Here is a 27,646-nt window from a genome sequence, read left to right as displayed (position 1 = left end):
GTCCCTGTCAAGTACGGGGCCAGGATGGAGGCCCACTGGTCCTAGGCCCATCCCTCGACGAAGGCCACCTGCTCGAACGTGACAAGAAAGGCTTCGAGATCATCGCCGGGGCCCATCTTTGTCAACCAGATCGGGGGGGTGGGTGGTGGGGCCCTGGCCTAGCCTCCCGGCTGGGGTTTCCCAGGTCAGGCCAGCACCACCGTGAGCTGCTGGATACGTTGCCGCTGGAAATCCTGGTGCTGGGTGACCAGGTCTTGAACCAGCTGGTGCTGTTGGGTTCCTAGCTGCTCAACAAGCTGCTGTTGCTGTTGGAGCTGGGCAGCCTGCTGCTCCTGTTGCTGCTGCGACTGGGCCGCCTGCTGTCGCTCCTGGTTCTCCGTCACAAGAGCGAAGAGTTTTGACAGATCCATCTCTCGGGAGGGGGGTCTCTCTCCCCCAGCCCCATTTTCACCGGCGTCGAGAGCCTGCGCCTACATCCTGTGCAGAACTCCTCAGAGAAGGCACCACGTGTAAGGGTCCGATGTGGGGGCTCAGCCCTCTCAGGTGCAACTGGGTGCCAGTCCACCTCGCTACCTGAGCTTGGGTGAGCTGTCGACCTAGTCGGGTGAGGCAGGAAACAGTCAGGAGCTCAGGCCCTCAGGCAGGGGCTGAGCAAACAAACAGTTATAAGCCCAGGCCCTTGGGCAGGGCGAGGCAACAAGCAGTTCAGGGCTTGGGCCCTTAGGCAGGGACTGAGCAAACAAACAGTCTACAAGTCTAGAGGAAAGGCCTCCTCAGGCCGGTGAGAGGGGGAGTCTGCCACCCCTGGAAGGGTGGCAGGGGGGACGCAGGCCCTCCCACTCCACTGCATCCCAGCCCGGGGCCTTAACAGCGACAGGCAGTCTGCTGCTGGGTCAGTGGGGATCCTGGCCACAACACACTGACATGGGTTCGAGGTCTCCTGGAGTCAGACTAGGGTCGGCTACTCCCGGGCCACTTCCAATCTCCCCCCATTGGTACCTGTGAATCACCTGTGTCTTCCGCAAAGTCCCACACCATGGGCTCCTCAGGATACTGAGAGCTGGGTAAGCGGGGCTGGTCCTCAGGATACTGGATGTGGGGAGGTTCAGGTGGCACCTCAGGGTACTGGGTGAGGAGAAGGCCCGAACGGTCTTCCTCCAGGTGGCGAGTGCTGGGCAGGCTCAGCCAGTGCTCCTCAGGGTAGCGAGCACGGGGCAGGCTCGGCCAGTGCTCCTCAGGGTAGCGAGCACGGGGCAGGCTCGGCCAGCGCTCCTCAGGGTAGCGAGCACGGGGCAGGCTCGGCCAGCGCTCCTCAGGGTAGCGAGCACGGGGCAGGCTCGGCCAGTGCTCCTCAGGGTAGTGAGCACGGGGCAGGCTCGGCCCAGCGGGAGCTAGGGCACCAGCGTCTGTCCTCTCCAGTGGCCGGCGGTCAACTGAGCGCTGGGGCTGGGGCTGGGAACAGGCGGCGGTGGCTCCACCCACTTCAGCATCTGTTCTGGCTCGGCCCTCTCAGGCGCGGCTGGGAGCCAGTCCACCTCGCTACAGATGCCCAGTGAACTTTTGCAATGGAAAGTTAGATGTCCAGTGAGTTTAGGTGCCTACAGGGTTAGGCAACAGCCAAGAAAGAGTTTCATGGATAGCAGTGGTGCCACATACGGGGACTTAGGCACTTAATTATGGAGTTGTGGTTTCTATACACCCCTGCACACACACTACTAGCTTATTACAAGAGACTGCTGTGTAGTGCAGGACATTTTCTAATCCTCTAAGGGAACATCCCTGGTTATAAGGGCTGAACTAGCTTAGGTGAAATACGGGTCTTGAAGTCCAAAGTGCTCAGACTCTCTGGAGAGGGGTAGGGGATGATGTATTTGGGCCAATTCTGATCCCAAGGGAGAGGTGGTCACTGATGTCAAACTGCTTAGGAATATTGTGTATGCAATGTAGTTTTAGCTGTGTTGGTCTCAGGATTTTAGAGAGACAAGGTGGGTGAGGTAATATCTTTTATTGGACCAACTTCTGTTGGTGAGAAAGACAAGATATTATCTCATCCACCCACTTCTCTAGGGTTATCTTGACTGTTTGCTTAAGGATCAAGGCAGCTGGCAAAGGTGCGGTCTCTGACAGAAGCTTGCTTTATGTGATTTTGGCTATGTGGAAACCAGGGTCAGATTCATTCCTGGGGTAGCATTACTGGTTTAGGGATGAATTTGGCTCTGAAAGAGCAGAGGTTTATGGAAACAAGAGGAGTTTTTGTATGCATATAGCCAACCATGTGGGCTTTGGTTGGCATTATGGTCACATATGTAGCTCATTTCTCCCTTAGGCTGAATTGGCCCATCCATCCCATCATGTGAACATTTTCCCCCTTTTACTTTAAATACCATCTCAGAGCCAACATAATGCAGGCCAGTTGATACTCTTAACACACAGTTTGACCTGAAACTGAAGCTCTTAAAATGTATCATAGCAGCCCCCAGAGATGCTCTCTTCAGAGGAAGAGGGCATCAAAAACAATGGCTGGGAATGCACAGATTCTTGCGGTTTTATCCCTTGTGGGACCTCTGCTCTTCACATGCAGCCTGGGACTGTACATTCACTGCTAATTTCAGGTATTGCTTTGTGCAGAGTTTTACTGTACTTCAAGGGCAAGGAAGAAGACAGAGTAGATGATATTTAGCACAACAAACATGGCTAGGAAACTCAGCCAACAAAATCCAATTGATGGATGGCACATAGCCTCCTGCTGCATGTAACTCATACTTAAAATGCTGTTCACATGGGCCTATGGCACAAACAGCTCATCACTTGCATTCCATCTCTTATAGAAAAATGAGGCTTGCTATACTGTGCCAGGCCATTGGTCCATCCTGCCTCAAGCAATGGGGCAATACCTGATGCTTCAAATGGCCCTAGATACTGAACAAGATGTGTTAGATGCTGATGTTCTATAAACTACACAGCAAGAGACTGGAAAAACATGCTGCAATGTATCAGTTAATATCACAAGATGACCGGTAGTAACATAGGGAATTTTAGCTTGACCACAAGTTGCTATGGTAACTATTTGACATAAATGTTAATAAGAATAAAGGGAAACTAAAGAGATACCCAGTGAAAAATGGGGCACCCCTAAATTAGTGGGGTGTGGAAGTATGGATAGAGAAAGAGAGGTTGGGCCCCTTATCCACACGTATGAGCCTTAGCAGGCAAAAGGTGTTGCCAGGCCTGTGTGTTGGAAGGGGGACATGCACAGGGAGATGCCAGGATGACAACCATGGGTGATAATGATGGACACTCCTAGTTCCTCAGAAGGAGATACCGGTCCTAGGGATAAACACTGAATTCTTGCTGACTGCTATTGTATTTCAGTGTTTGTGGGATTATTTATCTGTTAGTGGATTGTTAATAAAGGGACCTGTGATCAATTGCGGTTTTTTCTTGTGTGCTTCTACGGTCTCTTATTCTCATGCTATGGATACTATTTTTGATACTATAACCTTCAGGAGGCAGAAACTTTATTGCTTATTGCGGTTTAAGAGATCATTCAATATTAATAATTAATATCAATCACCAATCCATGAATAAGCCTACAGTTCACTCTCCATGCACCTATTCTTAATATCACCAAGAAAGCGTCCTGTCCTTGCATTTTGAGACTGCATAAAATGGAAGCTATGACCTTCCTCACCGTAAAGTTCAAACAGAGGAAAACATCAACTCCAAGGCAGAACAGACCTCGGGCCTGATTCTCCTCTCACACTAATATGTACCTTTTCTGGTTTACGTGGGTGTACGTAAGATCAGGCCCCTATTGTCTCTAAACACAATGACTCTGCTACATTAATTTAACAAAGTAATACTGCCCAGTAAACAGCTCCCCTGTCTGCGAGAATGTTATAAATGGCTGCATTCTAAAAATGAGAGACTAATTAGACATCTGTTGTTCCCCAGTTTACACTGCTTTGTTATTCAGCGTGCTTTCTTCCTATGCTCTTGTTGGCATATGGAATTAATCTAATCTTCATGCTCAGCTTCAGACCTGCCGCCATGCTGCCCCTTATGCCTGGTGCAAAAATCAAGTCCTACTCCACTCGCCCTTCAACAACTCCTTGACACTCACCTCTTCAAGCAGCCCTCCTCAATAACAGTGTGTTGTCTTCTGTGCCTTTGTTTTGACTTAGCTCTCCAAGATAGGGAGTGCGTCTTAGCAGCATAAAGTGCTGTGTAAATGTTACAGAGCTATATAAATGTTTTGCAATAACAACCTTTTTTTCTTGTATGTGTGGGGAGAAATAAAGGAGGAGGGAGAGGAACAGACAGTTAACTCCACAGAAGGAAAATTGTCACCTACTTGAAATTAACAAGATGATCACAGAAGCACAACCAGATGAACTCATAGGAAATTGTATCCTGAGCTTGTTTCCAGCATTTCATGTGACAATGCAGCCTAATCACACTGCACTATGTGAGTCCAAGTATCAAAGTGATGATAATATCTATATAGATAACCTTTTATGTACCCATATCCATGGTATCAGTAGGCACTGAAATAATGTCTTGATGAGAAACGGCAAACATCACAAAACAGAATCAATGTAATTATTTTGTTCTGAAAAACAAATACGAACAGGTGGCAGCCCTGGCTGTATCCTTGGCCTAGTTAAAAAATTGAGGGGCTGAGCTGTGAATCACCCTGTGACAATTCTCCTTTCTTAATAGCGGTGCTGTGCCTTTGAAGAGGCAGAGCTTTGTAATCTGTCCCAGTGGGAGGTCCTAAGCCTAGCACATCCCTTCTGGTCAAACATCACCAGCTGCTAGGTGATGTTATGGAGCAAGCACCAAAAAGTCCTGTGGCACCTTATAGACTAACAGACGTTTTGGCATGAGCTTTCGTGCGTGAATACCCGCTTCGTCAGTTGTATTAACCCATGAAAGCTCATACTGCAATACGTCTGTTAGTCTATAAGGTGCCACAGGACTCTTTGCTGCTTTTACAGATCCAGACTAACACGGCTACTCCTCTGATACTTGACATTATGGAGCAAGTAGCAAACAGAGGAGTAGGTTGTATGTATTCAGGCTCCACCCTTCAACCCTGTGAGAGGATTGGGAAAGTCAGAGACCATAGGTCAAACTAGAGGAGAAGTTAGCTGAATAAAGGGTCTAAGAGACCTAGAAAAGGGAGAGGCTTTGTGAGGCCCAGTTGGGGAGCTGGGAAATGCCTACAGTGTCAAGTCTTTGGGTTTGTATAGCTCCTGGGCTGCCTCTCACAGAGAATAAACCCACTTTGGTGGTATCACCCTTCCTCACTTTCACAAGCACGCATTGGTTTTAGTTATCTGACACCACTAACTTTGATAGGAATGAAGGGGAACTTGGCTAATTTTCTGCTTCAGCTCCCCAGGATTTCAATACAACATCTGATCAGTGCCCAAAGCCTGTTGTGAGCAAGCCTATCACACGTAATGGAAATAGCAGTTACAGTAAAAGGGACACTCAGGCCTGGTCTACACTACGTGTTTAAACCGAATTTAGCAGCGTTAAACCAATTTAACCCTGCACCTGTCCACACAACGAGGCCCTTTATATCGATATAAAAGGCTCTTTAAACCGGTTTCTGTACTCCTCCCAGACGAGAGGAGTAGCGCTGAAATCGGTATTGCCATATCGGATTAGGGTTAGTGTGGCCACAAATCGATGGTATTGGCCTCCAGGCAGTATCCCATAGTGCACCATTGTGACCACTCTGGAAAGCAAACTGAACTCAGATGCGCTGGCCAGGTAGACAGGAAAAGCCCCGCGAACTTTTGAATTTCATTTCCTGTTTGCCCAGTGTGGAGCGTTGATCAGCATGGGTGGCAATGCAGTCCCAAATCCAAAAAGAGTTCCAGCATGGACTGTATTGGAGATACTGGATCTGATCGCTGTATGGGGAGACAAATCTGTTCTATCACAGCTCCGTTACAGAAGACGAAATGCCAAAGCATTTGAAAAAATCTCCAGGGTATGATACAGAGTCCACAGCACAGTGCTGTGTGACAAGCGTAACGGAAAGCCAAAGAATCAAATGGACGCTCATGGAGGAGGGAGGGAGTACTGAGGACTCCAACTATCCCACAGTCCCCGCAGTCTCCGAAAAGCATTTGCATTCTTGGCTGAGCTCCCAGTGCCTGAAGGGTCAAAAACATTTTCCCGAGTGTTTCCCGGGTATGTCGTCAATTTACACCCTTTCCCCTCCCACCAAAAGAAAAGGGAAAAAAAATTTCTCGCCTTTTTTCAATGTCGCCATGTGTCTACTGCATGCTGCTGATAAACAGGGTGCTGCAGCACTGAACACCAGCATCCCCTTCCTGGTGGCAGACGGTACAATATGACTGCTATCCATCATCATCATCAGCCCTTGAGTGCTCCTGGCTGCCCCCAGTGAGGTCAGCCGGGGGCACCTGGGTAAAAATGGTAATGACTCCCGGTCATTCCCGGTAGATGGTACAGAATGGCTGGTAACCGTCTTCATCATAGCAACTGGAGGCTGAGCTCCATCAGCCCCCTGCTTTCCTGTCTAAAGAAAAGATTCTGTACTGCCTGGACTATCATAGCAGTGGGAGGCTTCCTCCCCCTCATTTTCTCTCACTAAAAAGTCAGTGTTTCTTATTCCTGCATTCTTTATTACTTCATCACACAAAAGCGGGGACACTGCCACGGTAGCCCAGGAGGGTTGGGGGAAGAGGGAAGTAACAGGTGGGGTTGTTGCAGGGACACCTCCTAGAATGGCATGCAGGTCATCATTTCTGCGGGATCTCTGGAGCTCTGACATGGAGCAACTGTGCTGTCTGGTTCTCTAGTAGACTTGCTCCATATTCTAGGCAGGACTGACTATTTTTCAACAAAACATAAAGGGAACGACCCGAGAAGTCATTCCCATTTTTGTCCATGCGCCCCCGGCCAACCTCAGTGAGGCCAGCAAGGAGCACCCATGACAGCAGCAGACAGTACAGAATGACTGATAACCGTCATCTCATTGCCAATTTACAATGGCATGGCAGACGGTGCAATAGGGATGGTAACCATCTCTGCTACCTTGCAAAGGCAAATGAATGCTGCTGTGTAGCACTGCAGTACCGCGTCTGTCAGCAGCATCTAGTACACATGCAGTGACAGTGACAAAAGGCAAAATGGGCTCCATGCTTGCCATGCTATGGCGTCTGCCAGGGCAATCCAGAGAAAAAGGGTGTAAAATGATTGTCTGTCATTGCTTTCACGGAGGAAGGATTGAGTGATGACATTTACCCAGAATCACCCAAGGCACTGTTTTTGCATTGGGATCTCAACTAAGAATTCCAGTGGGTGGGGGAGACTGCGGGAACTATGGGATAGCTGCGGGATTGCTACCCACAGTGTAACTCTCCGGAAATCGACGCTAGCCTCGGTACATGGACGCACACCACCGAATTAATGTGTTTAGTGTGGCTGCGTGCACTCGACTTCATACAATCTGTTTTACAAAACCGGTTTATGTAAAATCGGAATAATCCCGTAGTGTAGACATACCCTCAGAGAATAATATGTCAGAAAGTTCAGATTAGAAGTTGGGAGAAGAGGTGAATAGGATCAATTCCACACACGCACACAAAATGTGGGGGGAACACAGTAATTATATTGAGGGGGGAGAAGGGTTTGTTTAATAGAATGTGTGTGGGAGGAGAATTGAAATTCTGTTATGTGACCATATATAGCAACCTATTGGTAGCCAGAGTAAAGTGCAGGCTATGCTAAACAATCCATACAGATTTAACACATGACAGTCCTCAAAAGGAAAGAGTTAATCAGTTCTGAAATTCATTAAAGCCCATCACCACCTCTTCAGATTATAAAATATTTGCAGCTGGGTACAAAATTTACCCTGATCAGCAAAAGTCCTGTTACTACCAGGGCTGGCTCTAGCCATTTCGCCGCCCCAAGCATCGCGGCACGCTGCAGGGGGTGCTCTGCCGCTCACTGGTCCTGCGGCTCCGGTGGACCTCCCGCAGGCATGCCTGTGGATGCTCCACCAGAGCCGCGGAACCAGCGGACCCTCCGCAGGCACGCCTGCGGGAGGTCCACTGGAGCCGCCTGCCACCCTCCCGGCAACCGGCAGAGCGCCCCCTGCGGCATGCGGCCCCAAGCACGCGCTTGGCGCTCTGGGGTCTGGAGCCGGCCCTGGTTACCACTCAATTGCAGCTGAATCCCTAAAAAAAATATAGAGCCAGTAGCACTAAAAATAAATCAGTCATTCTAGAGTGACCACAGCTCTCTGCAGCTTTTTAGATGACAGAACTGTTAACTAATCCTCCACCAGTCAGGGACAAGGGAGATTCACAGGGCTGGGAATTAAACAGTCACTGTGGCCTTGTTTCACTGTTTCTAGACTGGGGAGAAATGAGATTCAGGAGGTGCGTCATTCCCCCTCGTCCCCCCTGCCCGGAACTAGCAAGCAAATAAACTTTGTTTGAATAAGAAAAGTGCCAAAGGATTCCTGGCACCTTCTGAGTTCACTGACTTGGATGCTGTTCCTTGTGGGAATATGTGACAACAGACATTAGTCACTGCAGAAGATATTAGCATGGCAAGCCAGCCCAGAAGTGCTTGTACTCATTCTTTTTGCCTTCAGTGCAGATCTCTGTCAATAAGCAAATCCAAATGAAGCCCAGAAAACTAGCATGTCCCTTGAGAATGGAATGTGCTTCTTATTTTGATTTTTCTGGAAGAACGACTTTCACTTCAAGGTGCATCTTTTCATGTTGCATTTTAGTTTGCATAGAGTCTAACAAACTGTGCATATTAACTTTGTCTGGGAACATTTTTACTTCATGCAATAGCCAGGTTAATGTGACTCAATCTGTTGTCACTTTATGAACCTCCCCTATAATCCTGCACTCCCATTTGAGTGGCTGGGAATTTATAGAATATCATTGAATATCAGGGTTGGAAGGGACCTCAGGAGATCATCTAGTCCAACCCCCTGCTCAAAGAAGGACCAATCCCCAGACACATTTTTTGCCCCAGATCCCTAAATGGCCCCCTCAAGGATTGAACTCTCAACCCTGGGTTTAACAGGCCAATGCTCAAACCACTGAAATTCGTACCTTTATTCAGTGCTCTGTAGGACTCCAGAGAGCTGAAAATCAGGATGCTGCAGAGCTGAGAATCAGGAACCTAAGTCCCAGGGTGATGCTATAGCCAAAGGGGCTAATGCAATCATTTGATGCATAATCAAGTGGATCTCAAGTAGGAGTAGAGAGGTTATTTTAATTCTGGTTTCGGCACTTGTGCGACCACGGCCGGAATACTATGACTATCTGGTGCCCACAGTTCAAGAAGGATATTGGTAAATTGGAGAGGGTTCAGGGAAGAGTCATGAGGATGATTAAAGGATTAGAAAATATGCTTTATAGGAGAGACTCAAAGATCTTAGTCTATTTAGCTTCACAAACACAAGATTAAAGAAAAAGAATGAGAAGTACTTGTGGAACCTTAGAGACTAACAAATTTATTTGGGCATAAGCTTTTGTGGACTAAAACCCACTTCATCAGATGCATGCAGTGGAAAATACAGTAGGAAGATATATAGATACAGAACATGAAAAAATGGAGGTTGCCATACCAACTCTAATGAGACTAATCAATCAATTAGGATAGGCTATTATCAGCAGGAGAAAAAAAACTTGTAATGATAATCAGGATGGCCCATTTCCAACAGTGACAAGAAGGTGTGAGTAACAATGGGGAAAAATTAGCATGGGGAAATAGTTTTTAGTTTGTGTAATGACCCATCCACTCCTAGTCTTTATTCAAGCCTAATTTAATGGTATCCAGTTTGCAAATTAATTCCAGTTCTGCAGTTTCTTGTTAGAATCTGTTTTGATTACAGTCTATAAGTACCTACCTGGGGAACAAATATTTAATAGGCTTTTCAATCTAGCAGAGGAAGGTACAGAGGAATGGTTGGAAGTTAAAGCTGGACAAATTCTGACTGGAAAAAAGGCATGAGTTTTTAATATTGAGAGTAAATAGCCATTGAAACAATTTACCAAGGGTAGTGGTGGATTTTCCATCACTGTCAATTTTAAAATCAGGATTGGATGTTTTTCTAAAATATATATATGAGCGCTCTAGGAATTATTTTGGGGGAAGTTATATGGCCTGGGTGATAAGGAGGTCAGACTAGATGACCACAATGGCCCCTTCTGGCTTTGGAGTCTATGAATCTGTTATTGTCAGCAATGGACTACCAATATTGTCACAATTCTCATCTATGGCTACGCATAGGACTCTGAAGTCAGAACTTTATGCACAGAGTTGGCCGCACTGAGGGCATGGGAAGTCCGTATCTATGATATTTGATGATGCAGCTCTGTGGCACCTTTCATGTGCAGTCTGGAGATGATTTCATCCATCCCATTCAAACTTGTTACATGCTGATCTTGTCAGAGACCACCAGCGAGTCCTGTTCTGAGCTATTCACTTGAGTTCTTTGAAATTGATGCTAACCTGATGAGCAGTCTTTAATGGGGTATTTCTGAAGTGCTTATACTGATGACTTATCTTTCTTTTGCCCTGCCTCAGCTCCCCATACAAGATCTGTTTAGGGAGACAATAGGTCTTCCATGTCATGACATGTCTGATCCACCTAAGTTGTGCTCTCAATAGTATTTCCTCAGTGCTGGTGTCGTTTGCTATCTCAAGAACTTTAATATTGGTCACTCCATCCTGCCAGTGAATACTCATTACTGAGCAGAGGGAGCACATGTGAAATTGTTCAAGCTGCTTAATGTGCCAACTCAAAAGAGTCCATGTCTCAGAACCATACAGGAGAAATTTTAGGACCACTGCACTATAGATATTCAATTTGGTGGAGAGAGAGAAATGTTGTGTTGGTTAAGGATTTTTGTTTGGAGTCGGCCAAGGATGTGACTGACTTTACTGATTCTGGAGGCAATTTCCTTATCAAGGGAACCACCACTTGAGATGGTGCTGCCCAAATACTTGAACTGATCCATATTTTCCAGCTGTGTGCCTTGAATGAAGATGGCTGGCTCTGGGGCATTGGAATAAGGTGCTGGTTGGAACAAGACCTGTGTCTTCCAGAGATTGATGGTGAGGCCAAAGAGCTGTGATGTTTCAGAAAACATGTCAACGATGACCCAAAGGTCATTGCATTTATGGGCCATCAAGGCACAGTCATCTGCAAAAAGTGCCTCAACGAGAGGATATTAATGGGATGAGATTTGTGAGAAAACTTGGGCAGGAAATTTGAGTGAGAAAGCCACTCTTTCAGCTGCGGAAGCCTGATTCCAGCAGCACAAAAGACTGTTACAGCTGAGGACTTCCTTAGCTTTGTCATGTTCTCCACACCCCACTGCTGAACCACCTTCAGGGTCTTGGAAGCACAAATTGATTTCCTCCACCCAGTCCACTGGAACAGTCTTTGTATGCTAGAGAAAGGCAATTTCCCTATCTTGCTGAGGTTAAAGAACCATTGGGTACCCTCACCTGGTTTAAGCCCACTTGTCGAAGCTGTTTACCAGGGTATGGCTGTTGTTGCATGCAAACAGCTACTTGGAGCTATAGGTCAGAGCTGGGTGTAGGTGGGGACCAAAGCGGATGAACTACTGCATAAGAAGCACGACGTGTTCCTCTGACAGAGGTACAACCCCTCCCTAATAACTCCCATACATCCCATATACACTGTGCATTTATGTAAGGAGTAAGTCCATAGACTTCAGTGAAATTTCAACAAGGAGGAGTCTAGCCAAGTTTGACTGTACTCTCCCCCAAACCTTATATGCTCAGATAACTCCAAAAGAGGCTTATTACACACCAGGCCAAACCCAGCCCAGGTGCCACTTCACCAGTTATCTACCTAACAGATGTGGCTAGAAATCTTGCACTGCCTGATGATGAACCTGCCAGTCACCAGAAGAAATTCTGACTCTGGAAAGTTTTAAAAATTGCATACACCTGTTAGTGATCACGTGTGTACTGGACGGGCTGCAAGTTCTTGTGCTCCTGAGTTGGAGGGATACAATGGTGAACAAATACTATGGAGAGAGGACTGGATAAAAACAGGGAGATAGTGTGTCCTAATTGGGAGAGAGAGGGGTGGATTTGATAACGCCATCTAGAAAGGCTCAAAAAGCAAGCTATTCAGCCCCTTGCAAATCTAAGCAAACAGTAGAAGACAAAAGCATGGCTTGTGGTGGCTGCAAACCACAGTTATGCAGGGTGCATCTGTAAATCAATTAGGTTTTTCCTTTAAGCGTATTAAAAGGTATTTTTGTATGTTATCCAAATATTGACTGTTCATGATTGAAAGTGCCACTTACGAAGGAGGCCTCCTGCCTCTCAGAAGACATCAGGGTTAACAAGTAACGAATGGCACTGGTAGTGTTTGTCATCCATAAAACTGTCCTGCAGTGAAAGAATTACTGCCTTTTATCAGTCAATATCCAGTCCTTTGGTATTTATATGCTTCATAGGCCTTCTCTCCTCTGTGGCACTCGTTGCATAGCTCTTGTGTGAAATCAAGTTTATGCCAAACTGTTTTGGGGGTGGCAGGTCTTTATATAATTAAACAGCCAGCTTAGAGGCAACACTCCCTGTAAAATTCTCCTGGTGCGCACTGCAGGCTGTGATACTTATATAGGTCCAGATCCTCTAAGGTATTTGGGCGCCTGAACTTTGAGGGTCTAAGCCATAGTGACTTTCACTTGAAAATCTCAAAGGGCTTGACTAAAGGAGGTCCTAAGCAGCCCATTTTGTAGAGGAAGAAAGCAAGGCACAGAAAAAAAAAATCAAGCAACTTGTTTAAGATGACACAGTAAATGAATGGCAGGGACAGGAACAGAATCACATAGTTCAAGCCTGGAACTGGGGATTGGGACTATTAGACAACGCAGCCTCTCGTAATTCAATTAAAAGCCATGTTGTCTAGTTGCTGAATAAGCACAAATCAGTTTCAGGATTTTGGTGATATGAAAGAGAGGTTGAACAAACCGTTTCATCTGAAATAACTGAGCCTTAACCAGGAAACCATTCTGTTCTCCCTCCTCTATTCAAGTCAGCTTCTCTTTGTGCCCATCATTGTGACATCTAAGCAAAAATTAACCCGTTTCCAGAACTTGTTTATTTTTTTACACTTTTAATGTGCCTTTGGAGTTGCTGATTTCATTAAGAAGTTGTGCACTAAGAAACTCTTTCACAAGTATGTTTGATCTAGATGAAACCATGAATTACTCAAAACTCAGAGAAGAAGGCTGTTCCCATGATGCACTGTCTCCTTGAAAGGGAGATTGTGGGGGAATTTTATACAGTAGCAGGACTATTAACAGGCTATGAGATAAGGGTTATGGCTCTTTGCTACTGGGCTAATTGACCTAAAAAAAAAAAAAAAGAAAGAAAAAAAGCAGCTATAGCTCCCTAACAGTAAAGCACTGGTTAATGTTTATGTGATCTGCTACTCTCCATTGGAAGGAATTGGAACAGCTTAACAGTGTGTCATAAGCCCTATACTGCTAACAGCTAATGGAGAGTCTCCTTTAATCTGTACAGGCTTTTGATTTTACAGGAAAAAGAACTGAATTCTACCCCTGCAGCAAAATTCAGAGTAGCCATGGTGTGTAGCTTAATGACTGTCGTGAAGTTTAAGAGGGCCACAGCTATGTTTTTTCAATCTTTTGTATTGCAACAATATACAAAGACTGAAAAGAAAGAATGGAAAGCAAGTGCAAGAGATCACAACCAGACAGGGCCGGCTCCAGGCGCCAGCTAAGGAAGCCGGTGCTTGGGGTGGCCAATACAAAGGGGCTGCACTTCGTTCGCTATTGGGGTGGCCCAACTAGGTCTTCAGTGGAAATTCGGCACTAGGTCTCTCAGTCCCTCTTTGAGGTGCCGCCAAAAGGGAAGAGAAGGATTGAAGGACTCGCCACCGAACTGCCGCCGAAGAACGGAGTGGCGCCATTGAGCTGCTGCCGAAGTGCTGCCAATCTTTTTTTTTTCCCCTCCGCCGCTTGGGATAGCAGAAAACCTGGAGCCGGCCCTGCAGCCAGAGCAGCAAGGAGATGAATAATATCGATCATTGTAACTCCTCAACAAGGCCAGGATTACACTAGCTATGCAGTTTGCATTGAAGTTGACATCTTGTGCCAATGGGCGAATTAAACAAGATACGATTCCCAAGTTCTCAGAGATGAGCAAAACCAGTTTGGCCCTTTTATTTATCTGCTCATTGTAGAGTATAGTGAATTTCCAGTGTAGTAGTTCTGGGCATATTAAATCACTGCTGAATCACCGGTAATGAAGCGCAACTCTGCCTTCTCAGCCTGCAGACTTCATGTCCTTTCCTCTTTCATACCTGTGCATCCTGTTTGTCTTCATGGGGGTTGCACAGGTGTAAGCAAGGGCAGTCAGACTCTGCCACTGGAGCTTAGATCATAAAGCTGATAATGAATGGGCCAGAAAAGAATCTATTTCCCTCTCCCCTAGCTATGTTTTTCTTGCTGCTTGAGAAATCTTATTTTTGCCATTAAAGTCATGAGCTCTGACTGAGTACTCACAAGGAGCAGGTATAGAAACAGGAGTGGCTGCTTCCTGCAGGTGACTCAATGGGGAGAGAGGGGAGGAAGTCTACCCAAACCTCTACAGAGAGTGAGCCAAGCTAGCTAATGTATGATCCCACTGAGCCTGACAGAGCTAATCCACTACCTTCCCTTCCCAGGAAGCTATGGCACAGCTGAAAGTTGCTGTAGCTAAGACCCCAACCCATGGTGAGTCAGAGAGAGGAATCCATCCCTGGGAAAGGAACATAAATCTATCCCAGAGAGGTATGATGGGATCCTCTCACGCATACATCCCAGAGGAAGAGGCTGACCCCTAGAGAGGGCATGCCAAATCTGGGGGGAAAGGGGGCTGAATCCCTTCCCCACCTGACAACAGGTAACTAGAGGCTAGGACTTACTGCTTGGTTAAGAGCAGATTTGCAGTGGGCAGGCCTCTCCTGACCACCTAATCTATCGGGGGGAATGGGGTGCTTCCTACACCATCACAGAGTAGGCACTACCTTTGTATGAGGAAGTTAGGGCATAATGGGAAATATCCAGAATAAGGATTTATCTTTTGCCTTGCTGTAAACACAGGAGGGCTTACAGATTATGAGCAAGGTTCACATCACGTAGCTTTCTGGCTACTCCCAACGTCCCTCAGACTTTAAACTGCTGGATTTTATTACAAAGGTCAAGTTATTGCACAGGGCACGAGCACCCATGGGTGCTCATGATCATGCTCAGCATCTTAAGGTTCAATGTAGCCTCAGAGTGGAGAGCAGCAGGCACATTGGGTATGTGATTCAGGGACATCTGGATAAACTTTTATTTGCAACAAGGATTGATTCAAGAGAGGATCAAAGCCTGCTGGATTCACTGCAGGTTGGCTGGCAGGCTAGGAGTACTGCCAACAAAAGAAAACTAGAGAACAGACCCCTCTAATGCTGGTTTGTCTGGAGACTGAGTTAGGTATAGAAGTGGTTATCTCACTCACTATTCATAAATTAGGAGGAGCACTGCAGTTAGCCAGAGGGTCTGGAGCCTCTAACAGAATTATTTTGCATGAACCACAAGCTTGGGTGGTCCCTCGAGATAGGTATTTTGCATGTGGCAGTCAGTTGCCACTTCTTTTAATTTGCCCTTAATAGATTGGGTCTGGCCATGAGTGATGGAGGATGTATTGATTGTTGGACAACACAACTCAGTGCAACAGGGCTTCCTGGAAAAGATAACTGGATGACAGAGTTGGACCTGAAAACTGATTCAGATACATGGGGGAAGCATTTGGGCTGGGGATTCCACCAGGACAAGTGGCACCCATTGCATTTAGGGCAAAGAGTGACAATTCTGAAGTAAACACTCAGGCAGTGATCCATGTTGTTCATTGACAATTCTCCACATCATTCAGAGTATGAGGTGGGTGGTATTTGCAGGATGATGGTGGAAGCCAGTTAGGAACCCATTTTGGCACAGCTAGACCTCTGGAACCATAGTTCTTGATCCATTTTGTCATAGTACAAATCAACTGGCATCTTGAAATTTCAGGTATATATTGTTTACATAATATTGTTTACTGAGCAGGACACTCTAAACGAGGAATATTGGGTTATCAGAACCCTGGTAGCAGGTCTTATTTAGTCTACTGGGGGAGGGGCGGTGTCCATCAGCCTAATAAGGGGTCAGCAAGGGAGGCTTTAGATGATGCTTTGGAATTTCACGTATCCACAGGGATGGGGGAAGAGATCTGACATCCTGACTTTTAGAGTGTCAAAAAACAATTAAAAGATAGTGATGCGAGTCATAGTATTACCAACATGTAGGGAAACCAAGAATGACCCAGTCAAAGCAGTAAAGACCTGCCAAATGGAAGATAATGGTAGCAGACTATACCTTCCTCATGAGGAAGGGAGTTATCTAAAAAAAGGAAATTTCAGTTCATAGAGGTGTCAAAGAGCATGTATTGTTGAGGCTCCCATGGTGGAGGGGGATCCAGAATTGGAGTGGTCACATCCACAACATAGCTTGGAATACAAGTCCCATGGGTTATGCCTATCAAGGGTAGCATCTGAATGCATAAAAGGTATAGAGCATCCAGGTGGGAAGGTAATTCAGTGGTCTAAAAGTGCTAAATTGTTCCAATTCCTTTAGGATAATGTGAATGAGTCACAGCAGTGGTGATAATGTGCAGGCACAATATTGTGTATTGTGCCCATACACTGGGGGCCAGTTCTCTAGGGAAGTCTATTGCTGGACCTCAGTGCTGAAGTAGTTCTGGAGTTGGCATGGACGGGGCCCTGCTTGTGGGGCAACAGATGCCTGTCATAAGTTTGTTGGGCAGGGAGGGCCATATGAATGGATCAGTGTGCACCTGGGGGAAAGCAGTTTAGGGATTTTGTCGAGGCATAGGACAAAGATCAGGCGTGTAGTCAGATCTTCCCAGGACTAATTGCAACCTGGCCTGAAATGCCACAGTGGAGTAGTCTGGCAGGAGAACTGCTGGGTCATCATGAGTGGACAAGGTCAGGAGAGAGGTAAGTTGACTAGCAACTAAAATTATGCCAATATGAAAGGCTAGCAATTGGCTATCATGAAATTGCATATCCAGGGCCCATGTTTCTCAAAAAAGAGGTGGTACATCTCTCTGACTGGGAGGTGGATATGACTGGCCTCTATTAGGGAAGGAATGGTTAACAAATTTGGGGAATGAGGGAGACAGCCAAGCAAACTGCTTGTGCCTCCTCAGGGTGAGTCAGGGGCCGCTCCAGGAACCAGCACACCAAGTGCGTGCTTGGGGTGGCAAGCCTCTGGGAGTGCTCTGCCTGTCGCTGCGAGGGCAGCAGGCAGGCTGCCTTCGATGGCATGCCTGCAGAGGGTCCACTGGTCCTGCAGCTTTGGCGGACCTCCTGCCGGCATGCTGCTGAATCCACGGGACCAGGGACCTCCATAGGCAAGCCGCCGAAGGCAGCCTGCCTGACATGCTTGGGGCGGCAAAATACCTAGAGCTGCCCCTGGGGTGAGTACACAGGTAATCATTCAGTAGGGGTCCAGTTTCCTGATCAATCAGAACAGGAAGCAGAGTAGGAGAAGCCATCTGCTAAAGAAGGTGCAGAAAGGGGTTGGGGTTCCTAGTGTCTGGTACAGCAAAGGCACAACCCCCTTCCTCACTCCCTCTACCTCTGTGGAAGGGAACAGTGGTAGGCTCCCTCCAGTGGTGCAAGGACCAGGTGTGTGTGTGGGGGGGGCAACAGAACTGAGACCTGAGCAAGTGACACAGATTCCAAAGAAAGAATGACCTGTACTGGGCAAGTTATTGCCAGATAGGTCCCTGATGTGTCACTTGGAAAGATGATCGCTTAGTTAAACCAGATTCCTAGTGTCTTGGCTGTGTTTCTGTGATGGTCGGGACAATATCTTACTTTTGCCATTGAAGTACTGTAATTAGAACTGACTAAGTACTCAGAGGGAGCAGATGTACTGTGTGAGAAGTTGCCAGTTTTACAGCCACTTCACACTGCAACTGTATACTGGCCCCTTAGGGTATGTTTATCCTACAATTAAAAATCTACAGCTGGCCAGTGCCAACTGACCTGGGCTCACACAGGGCTATTTAATCGCTGTATAGATATTCAGGCTCAGGCTGAGGCTTCAGCCTGAGCTCTGGGACCCTCCCACCCTCACAGGGTCCTAGAGCCCAGACTCCAACCCAAGCCCAAAACATCTACACTGCAATTAAACCTCTCCTTAGCCCAAACTCTGCTAGCCTGAGTCAGCTGGCATAGGCCAGCCATTGATCTTTAATTGCAGTTTAGGTACATCCATAGCCATTTAACTCTGCCTGTGCCCTAAAGTTGTTTACCACGTCCTAATTAGGCTTCACCACACAGTTGCATTGGGTGAGGTGATGGTAACACTGACTCTTCTTGCTCATTTTACAATGCTCTGACACTCCACTGCTGTCAGTTCACTTTCTCTTGATTTCTACCAGTCTAAGTGAGGGGAGGACCATGCCTGTTAACTCTGGCTGGCACAGTTTGCTAGGCAAGGAATAATTCTTTCCAAAACACTTGTAAAAGATAATAAGGAACTTAAGCACCAGGCACAAATCAATCTGTCTCCTCTTGGATAGGATCAAGGACCATATCATTTCAAATACATGGCACATTTCTTGTCTTTAAACTCTGCAGTGCACCAGCAGTTGCCATAATGGATTAGACTGTTGGTTTATGCACAGGGCTTGTGGCCAGGAACAACTTGGTAGAGAAAGGCAACATTTTTTGTGCAAATAGTTTTCTTTCCACTGACAAAGGCAGATTTGGGGTGACCAAAACTACTTGCAAGTTTGGGTTGATTCGGGGAAATAGTGTCAATCAAAAAAAATCGAAACATCATAGTGGTTCATTTGGCTATTTCTGAAAGAAAAATTTTCGATGTTTTGTTTCAAAGTTTCCCTATGTTTTACTAAAATTCCATGAAAAATGTTTAATGGCTGCTGCCCTGCCCCACTCCCAAAGTTTCATTTCAGGTCAAAAGAAAACATCGTTTGACCTGAACCATTTCTTTTTCATTTTGGGGGAGGGAAAAAAAAGGGAAAATAAAATGTTGGAGCATCAGCTACCATTATTGGGCTCTTATTTTAAGAGCCCAATGAGAGAAGTGGCATGTGGCACAACTGAGCAACCATAGCTGTACTCACTGCATCAGTTCTCTGCTGTATAAATTGTTGCAACTCCATTGACTTCAATGGAGCTGTTCCATTTTGCACCAGCAGAGAGTTTGACCCACTGTGCTCATACAGACTTGCCACAGGTCCAGAATGATATTCAAGCCCGACTGTGTCTTATCCATGTCTCTACAATGCCTCCTTGGGATACAATTTTTCCTCTCTCCTTGTTTACTCCCCTTCAGATCCATCTATTTCCTCTGTCATAACCTTGACAACTCCTTGGGCCAGGGACTATCTATTCACAGCATTTCTGTACAGTGTCTATATCAATGGGCCATGAAACCTAAATTAATGGATATGTATTTTATTTGGATAAGCAGGAGTTCAGATAATCAAGAGTTCAGGAGCCACTCAGCAGCAGAGTGGCTTGCACATGGCCAGGGGAGGCTCCTCCTCCTCAGTCTGGCCAGGATCTCTGCTCTGGCCTGGTCAGGAGCAGCAGAACTGCCCTAAAGGTGGTGGTGGAGGGTGAGTGGTGGGGGATGTGTGTACAAAGGCACTTGAACTGTAGTCCCACCCCACTGAGGCCCTGTCCCCACACCTCTCCTATTTCCCCCCTCCCCAAGGCCCTGCCCGCTCCACTACCCTACCATTGCTCACTCTTATAGCCAGTAAAAAGTGTGTGTGTGTATGGGGGAGGGGTAGCCTCCCTGTTCCTGGCCCTGCTCACTCACCCAGTGACAGTGGGACTGCAGAGGGCTCCCTGTGCAGCCACAGGGCTATGACACCCAATCCCCGCTGGTGCAAGCTGCTGAAGCGGGAAAGATGCAGTCCTAGGGAGGCAGAGCTGAGACATCCAGCCAGGACTCTGCTCTGCCACACCAGACCTGCAGCTTTCCCTGCACTTTGCACCTGCCGGGTTTGGGTGTCACCTGCCCTGTGGCAGCGCAGTAATACAGGAAGCTGTTCAGCAGCTGGGTGACCTCCCCCATGGCCAGGGGCTTATTCCCCTTTTCACAGTCCTAGCCAGGGGTCTCTGCTCTATTATCCAAATCCCTTCTTTGTCTCCAGAGGCAGTGCTAGCTCACTGGGGATCCTAATTAGGAATATTTTGCCACTCCCTACATACTAAAAAAAAGCAAATGCTGCCCCTTGAGCTGCTCAGGGCCATAAGCAATTGCTTAGTTTGCTTATGCCTAGCACTGGCTCTGCTCATCTCCCAGCAGGAGATCTATGCTGCAGAGGGTATGCATCTAATGCTGGGGGACAAGAAAAGGATTTGGATAATAGAGTTGTGAAGAAATGGGAGTATGCTACATATGAATCTATCAAACTGTCCCCATGAAAATCTTTTCAGTTAATATTAGTCTCTCTGCAGATTGCAAGCTCTTCAGAGCTTGTTTTGCTATTTTAGAGGCAACTTGCAATACAAATAAATATCACATTTTTTAAAAGCCTAAATGATGATATCGTCTCTTTAAATGTCACAGCCTTTCCCCATCTCCATGAGGTAGGTAAACAGGCTCTGCAAAATTGGCAATCTTTTTTCCAATTATGATGTTTCATTCTTGGCTACTTTATAGCCATAAAGTTTCAGGGCAAGATCCTCAGCTGGTGTAAACTGGTGTTGCCCCCATTTAAATAGATTTACACCAGCTAAAGATCTGTCCTTCAGTTTTTCTGAAGTGAGTTTTCCCTCACTGAAATTTGCAACATTCACTTACTGTGTGTATTTTGATGTGAACACTGACCTTTGGCAAAAAAATTTTGGGTATTCAAAGTTTCAAAAATATTTTGTTTTCTGCTACACAATAAGAGATTTGAGTGAAAAGCCTCAGTTTGCAGTTTTTTTTTTAAACTACATACACAGCGACTTAACTTACACTTATGCAGCAGCCCACTGATTTTATGGAGACTACTCAGTTTGTAGCATGGTTGCTTTTTGTTGTAAGTACTTCACATTGCCTTGGAAGAGCTTGTTATTCCCATTTTACAGGTGGGGAAATAGAGGCACAAAAAATTCACTTGCCCAAGATCACACAGCAAGTCAGTAGCAGGGACCTACCTTTCACCTCTAGATGTGAAACTAACTATACAGTTTGCTTATACCATCCCTTTTCTTTTGCTGTTAGCACTTCCACTCTTTGCGTTAGTAACATGCATTTTTGGGAAACAAGTGCTGGCAAGCTGATAAGTTTCCTTTGTACATTAACAAAATGAAAACTACTAATTTGACACAGGCGTTGTTAAATGAATTCACTAACACTGAAAAATGAATAATTATGAGGACAAGACTCTGATCTAAAGTATAAACCACTATAAAAACGTCTATACGATTAGGAACCTTAATTTATACCTACTGCAAAAAAAAGTCATAGCAAGTGAATGAAAATGTGTGCAACATATCCATTATTTTAAATTGTTTACTTACATTAGTGTTACTGGCTTTTTAAAGAATTAATTGTCAAGTCTCAATTCTGTTATCTACGGAGTTGCAGTGCTGGCCTGGACTTCTGCTAAGCTAGTTTTCCTATTTCATTTATGCTTGAAATTGTTTCCATCTGTATTATAGGTCATAAATGAGGACTGTAACAAGATAGCGATACTTTCCTTTGATACTTTAAAAAAATCAGATTACCTGATTTAAAATGTGGGGAGGGGAATTCTGTGCTACAAAAGCAACACATTAGTAGCAACATTTTCCACATTCCATGCTGGTATAAGCAGCTGCACACTGAATTATAGTCAGTTGGGTCTATATATTGTGACCAGATGTACAAAGCTATGGATTTCCACTAGTCTTTAGGAGAATCTGACTTTGGCCAAAGGGGACGTGTTGCCACTCTCTGGAGAGTGAACACCCCATTTTACCCTGTGGAGAGGTTATTTTCCAAGGGCCTGATTCAAAGCTTATTGAATTCAATGGGAAACTTTCTACTGATTTCAGCAAGCATTGGATCAGGTACTAATTGCCCAATTCGGGTTGTTTACACCTGTCAGTTAAGTACATGATACTGGTCAGAGACTGAATATTAGACTAGATGGACCATTGGATGGATCCTAGTCTCTCCTAGAAAAAAAAAAGTGTAAAATTTCCACACTTGCTTGATGGAGGAAAATTAACCCTTCACCTTAAAATTCCACCATGTTGCTTCAATTTCCATGGCCATAATAAAAAATAAATAAAGCCACAAATTGCTAGGCTCAAGTGTGTTCACTTAAGTAGAAGAGTAGAATAATTCCCTTCTCAGCAGGAATTACTCAGTAAAATTCTCCCACAGGTCAGACTAGACTATCATAATACTTCTTCCTGGACACAAATCTATTGACCCAATAGAATATTGAAGAAAGAACTGGAGAAAACAGGTAAGTAAATGGTTCCAGCTTGTGTGCCTATGAGGTTCTCATTCTTAGAGATTATCTTGTAAATGTGCTTTAAACCTCAATTCTCTGTATAACCTTTAGAAGTTGTCTAACAGCAGCCTTCTTTACTTTCTCTCCAAATGATAAAAAGGAAGAATAGGCCATGGGATGCTAGCAGACTAGGTTCCCACACAAGCTAAAGTCCCCATGTTTCAACTAAACACTGACAAAAGCATAGCAGGAAATCAGTCTGATTCACTTGTTTGTTAGTGTTGTTAAAATAGGTATTAGGATTATAAGAATGTGTTTAGACTTTATTTGAATGCTTGTCAGGTGCTACACGCATTTTCCTCACCTATAACATCTGTATCCCATATTGTAAGGTGTAATGAGGTTCACTACTCACACTGGTGCACCTTGTCATAGCTCAGCTGTGGAGCAGCTTGCCACTAGTTGGACACCCCTTCCTGCTGTCACTCAGCCCATTATCTGACAGGATGGATCACAGAAACCCCAGGGAGCTGCCACCTGATGTGCCAAGACTACCTCTGCTCCTGTTTTCCCTGTCAGCTCATGACTCCAGCACCCTGTCTTGCTGAGCCAAACACTCCCATCTGCTCCAACAGAGACCCAGGGTCTGAATTATTTGCCCCAAAGCTGCAGGTTTACCTGAAAACAGCTTACAGAAGTGTGCTTGTCTTTAGCACTCAGATATTCAACTCCCAATGGGGTCTAAACCCAAATAAATCCATTTTACCCTGTATAAAGCTTATGCAGGGTAAACTCATAAATTGTTCGCTCTCTATAACACAAATAGAGAGATATGCACAGTTGTTTGCTCACCCACATATTAATACATACTGAGTTAATTAATAAGTAAAAAGTGATTAAATACAGAAAATAGGATTTAAGTGGTTCCAAGTAGTAACAGACAGAACAAAGTGAATTACCAAGCAAAAAAATAAAATGCACAAATCTATGTCTAATCAAAGTGAATACAAATAAGATCCTTACCAGTTCCAGATTGCTGGACCCAGGTTAAAGGAGATTAGCCTGTAAAAGGGAGCAATCACTCACACCCTCTGTTCTAGTTTCCTTCAAGTATCCTGGAGGGTGGAGAGGCTCCTTCTTTAGCCAGCTGAAGATGAAATGGAGGGGTCTCCCAGGGGTTTAAATAGACTCTCTTGTGGATGGGGACCCCTCCCCTCACTCCTATGCAAAGTCCAGCTCCAAGATGGAGTTCTGGAGTCACCTGGGCGAGTCATATGTCCATGCATGACTCACAGTCTTTACAGGTAGAAGCCATTGTCCACATGGTATCTTGTATGTCTCTAGGAAGACATATGTGGATTGGAGCATTCCAAGATGCATTGTTCCCCAAGTGCTTCCTGATTGGGTACTTAACCTTGCCAATTCCTTCCTAAAGAAGCTGACCAAATACCTCACAAAGCTTACTTAAAAACCAAGCAAGTATACAGCCTGTATTCTTAACCTCAAGTAGAAAATGATATGTGTACAAATAGGATGAATAAATATAGTAGACCATAACTTTTACAAAGATATGGTACACGGCACAGGCAGCACAAACCATATTCCAGTTATGTCATATTCCCATAAAGCATTATGAGGTACTGCATCACAGTCTCAACCTCACACTCCAGGACTCTGGGTAGTCTTTTGTAATTTGGCCCTCTGGCCCAGTGACTTTAATTCTGCCCCTCCATGAATCTGTCAATGTCTTTCAAGACAAGCTGTCCCTTTCCTGTTCCAGGCAGTCCCACCATTCTGTATCCAAGACTGTGCCACTTCCCCAGTAGCTAGCAGGGGAAACCAGGCCCACTCTATATTCCAGTTTCTAACCCACACTACACTCTGCAACTATGGTCTTACTTACTCCCAAACCTGGTTTCTAATTCCCTAGCCTCTGACCTATTTCCATCTGCTGGGTGTACCAGCTGTCCAAACTTCTACTCCTGTAGCTACACTGTCTTCTTACTGGACCCTGTAATCTCTAACAAACCTCCTGCTCATCAAGGAGCAATTGCAGATTATTTCTCCCTACAGCATTTCTCTGTGCTCAGCTTTATAGAAGTCCTGCCTGTTTCTGCCCAGGTGAGCTTCATCCTTAATTCAACATTATTGATCCCTGATTACCCTCTAGGTTCAGCCAATGTGGTTAATTGGTCCATCTAGCCTACCTTAACACCCTCAGGAAAGGTGTGGAGTGAGCATCTCAGAGAAGTAATATTTGAGCATTTGGACTGTAAGCCTCCATAATTATGTAAATCAGAGAGGACAGAAACATTAACTAGTCTGAAATGTTTGTCCCTAGCAGAAGGTGTTTGGTTTTCCTTGTTAGGCAGGACATATCAACACCAGACAAACTACTGTGGAACATCAAAGAGGATACAAGACTTTGTTGATTGTTCTCCCCTCCATGAAGATGAGTCATGCCTGTAAATTCATCCTATCAGTGAAGTTTGCAGCTCAGAGCATTGTGGAGGGGGAGGGAATAAGAAACCTCTAACAAGAAGGAACTGCATCTCTGTGCTGTTTGGATTCTGGAGGGGACAGGTTTCTAGGCATAAGCAAGGCATCTCTGGCAATTTAGCCTGGGTTGATCCTAAAGAACAATATAGAACTTCCTAAGTATAGAAACTTCCATTACTTCTGAACCTTAAGATTGTAACTCGTGTTTTTACATATTTACCAGCTTTAGTGTTATAATTAACTCATTTCCTTTTCCTATTTTGTAAATCTTTACATGGTTTATTATAGGATTGGCTACCAGCATTGTCTTTGGTGTGAAATCTAAGGTGCAAGTGATCTGGAGTAAGTGACTGATCCGTTAGGACTCGGAGTAACGTGAATGTTACTAAAACAACAAGGAGTCATTGTAGCAGCTTAGAGATAAGCTTTTCTGGGCTAGAACTCACCTGATCAGATAAATGAAGTGGAAAAATAAAGGGGCAGGTATAAATACATGAAAGGATGGGTGTTGCTTTACCACGTGTGAGGTTAATCTAACGAGATACAGAGTAACATGGCTACCACTCTGAAACCTATTACTGTGATTCTTGGTATAAAGGACCATCTGACACAAAGATAGGCTTACCTGGGTGGTAAGTCAGATGGAAGTACCCAAGGAGACAACCTTTACATGGAGTCACAGCCAGTTATAGTGCCTGAGGAGTTTACACTTGGTAATTGGTTGGTGAATTCGAAGGCCAGGTCTACACTAGGTAATTAGGTCCATATGACTACCTTGCTTAGGGGTATGAAAAATCCAACCCCCTGAGCAAGCAGTTAAACTGACTTAACCCCCAGGGTAGACAGCACTAATTTGATGGGAGAAGTCTCCCATTGGCAGAGCTACCACCTCTTGGAAAAATGAAGTACCTATGCCAACAGGAGGAGCCCTTCCATTGGTGTAGGTAGCATGTTCACTGAAGTGCTACAGCAGCATTTTAAGTGCAGGCCTGCCCTGAGTGTAGATCACACAGCCAATTTGGGGCTTGTGCCCCAGTTCTTAACAGTCTTCCCTGAGGTGAGTACTCAGTCTTGAGTCACTGCAGGACAGCTTGACAAGCCTAATGCGCGATTTCTTGGAGAAGAATTTCCAGTTAAATAAAAGATTACATAATTAACTCAGATAACCTGAAACGGTGGATAAGAAAGATAGTCCTGTCCTGGATAAACTTGGACTGTGCTTCCTTCCCCTGAGTTATAGACATTGGAAAGGGGAAAGCCATTGGAATAGGAGTGCACTCTTCACTGAGCAGAGGCAAGCTACTTGCCAGCTCAAAATAAGCTAGCACAGGGGGCAGAGTTACAACAGGCTGAAAGAAGACAAATAGTCCCTTGTTTACAAGAGATCCAGAAGCCCCTCCCCTGAAAGAAGCAGGAACTGTGGCTGCAGAAGTTGTACTGGAGCATTACTTAGAGCCCATTTACTCAGAATTAGTGCAGGGAGAGGAATCTTCATGCTTCAGGGCATGAACCAATCATCAGCTGGAATCAGGAAGTAATTTCCCTCAACAAGGCCAGGTCTACACTACAGACTTTTTTTATTGGTATAACCACATTGCTCAGGGGTGTGAAAAATCCAGATTCTTGACCGATGTAGTTATACCAACCTAGCCTCAATGTAAACAGCACTAGGTCAGTGGGAGAGCTCTTGCCAACATAGCTACCACCTCTCCAGGAGGTGGATTAACTATAGTGACAGGAGAAGTTCTCCCATTGGTGTAGGATGATCTTCACTTAAGTGCTACAGCAGCACAGCTGTGCTGATGCCTTATTTTAAGGGTAGACCTGCCCCCAGACCGCATTGCCAGATTAGACACACAAAGTCTGATTCACACTCTTAAAGCTGACTTACCTCTCCCAGGCAATTCCCCTGATTGTCTCTCCCCAACCCTCCACAGGGGCCTTGAGTGCAGAGATGTACTGGGGTATTCTTTGGTGGGGGGAGGCATAGCAGAGAATCCCTATGCCCCAGCTATCCCTGACTGCTGTGACCATATATAAGGGCAATTAACAATCAGGCACAAGTAGGAACATCTCCTGAGGTTCTATTAGCCTGCATACAGGGGAGGGGTCTAAACAAGCCTCTAGCACAGGGGTCGTCAACCTTTCAGAAGTGGTGTGCCGAGTCTTCATTTATTCACTCTAATTTAAGGTTTTGTGTGCCGGTAATACATTTTAATGTTTTTAGATGGTCTCTTTCTATAAGTCTATAATATGTAACTAAACTATTGTTGTATGTAAAGTAAATAAAGATTTTAAAATGTTTAAGGTGCTTCATTTAAAATTAAATTAAAATGCAGAGCCCCCCAGACTGGTGGCCTGCAGTGTGAGTGCCACTGAAAATCAGCTCACGTGCCGCCTTTGGCACATGTGCCGTAGGTTGCCTACCCCTGCTCTAGCAGCTCCTGTTTAGGGAAGAACAAAGGGCATGTAAAGTGATCATTGCCCCCCCTCCTTGGTCCCTGTATGACTCTGCTTGGGGCAAGGGTAAATTTGGCCCATTATGTAAAGT

This window comes from Gopherus flavomarginatus, chromosome 4 (genome assembly GCF_025201925.1).
Source record: "Gopherus flavomarginatus isolate rGopFla2 chromosome 4, rGopFla2.mat.asm, whole genome shotgun sequence".
Classification (NCBI taxonomy): domain Eukaryota; kingdom Metazoa; phylum Chordata; order Testudines; family Testudinidae; genus Gopherus; species Gopherus flavomarginatus.
The sequence above is the reverse complement of the archived record's forward strand: the minus strand, read 5'-3'. Positions refer to the sequence as shown.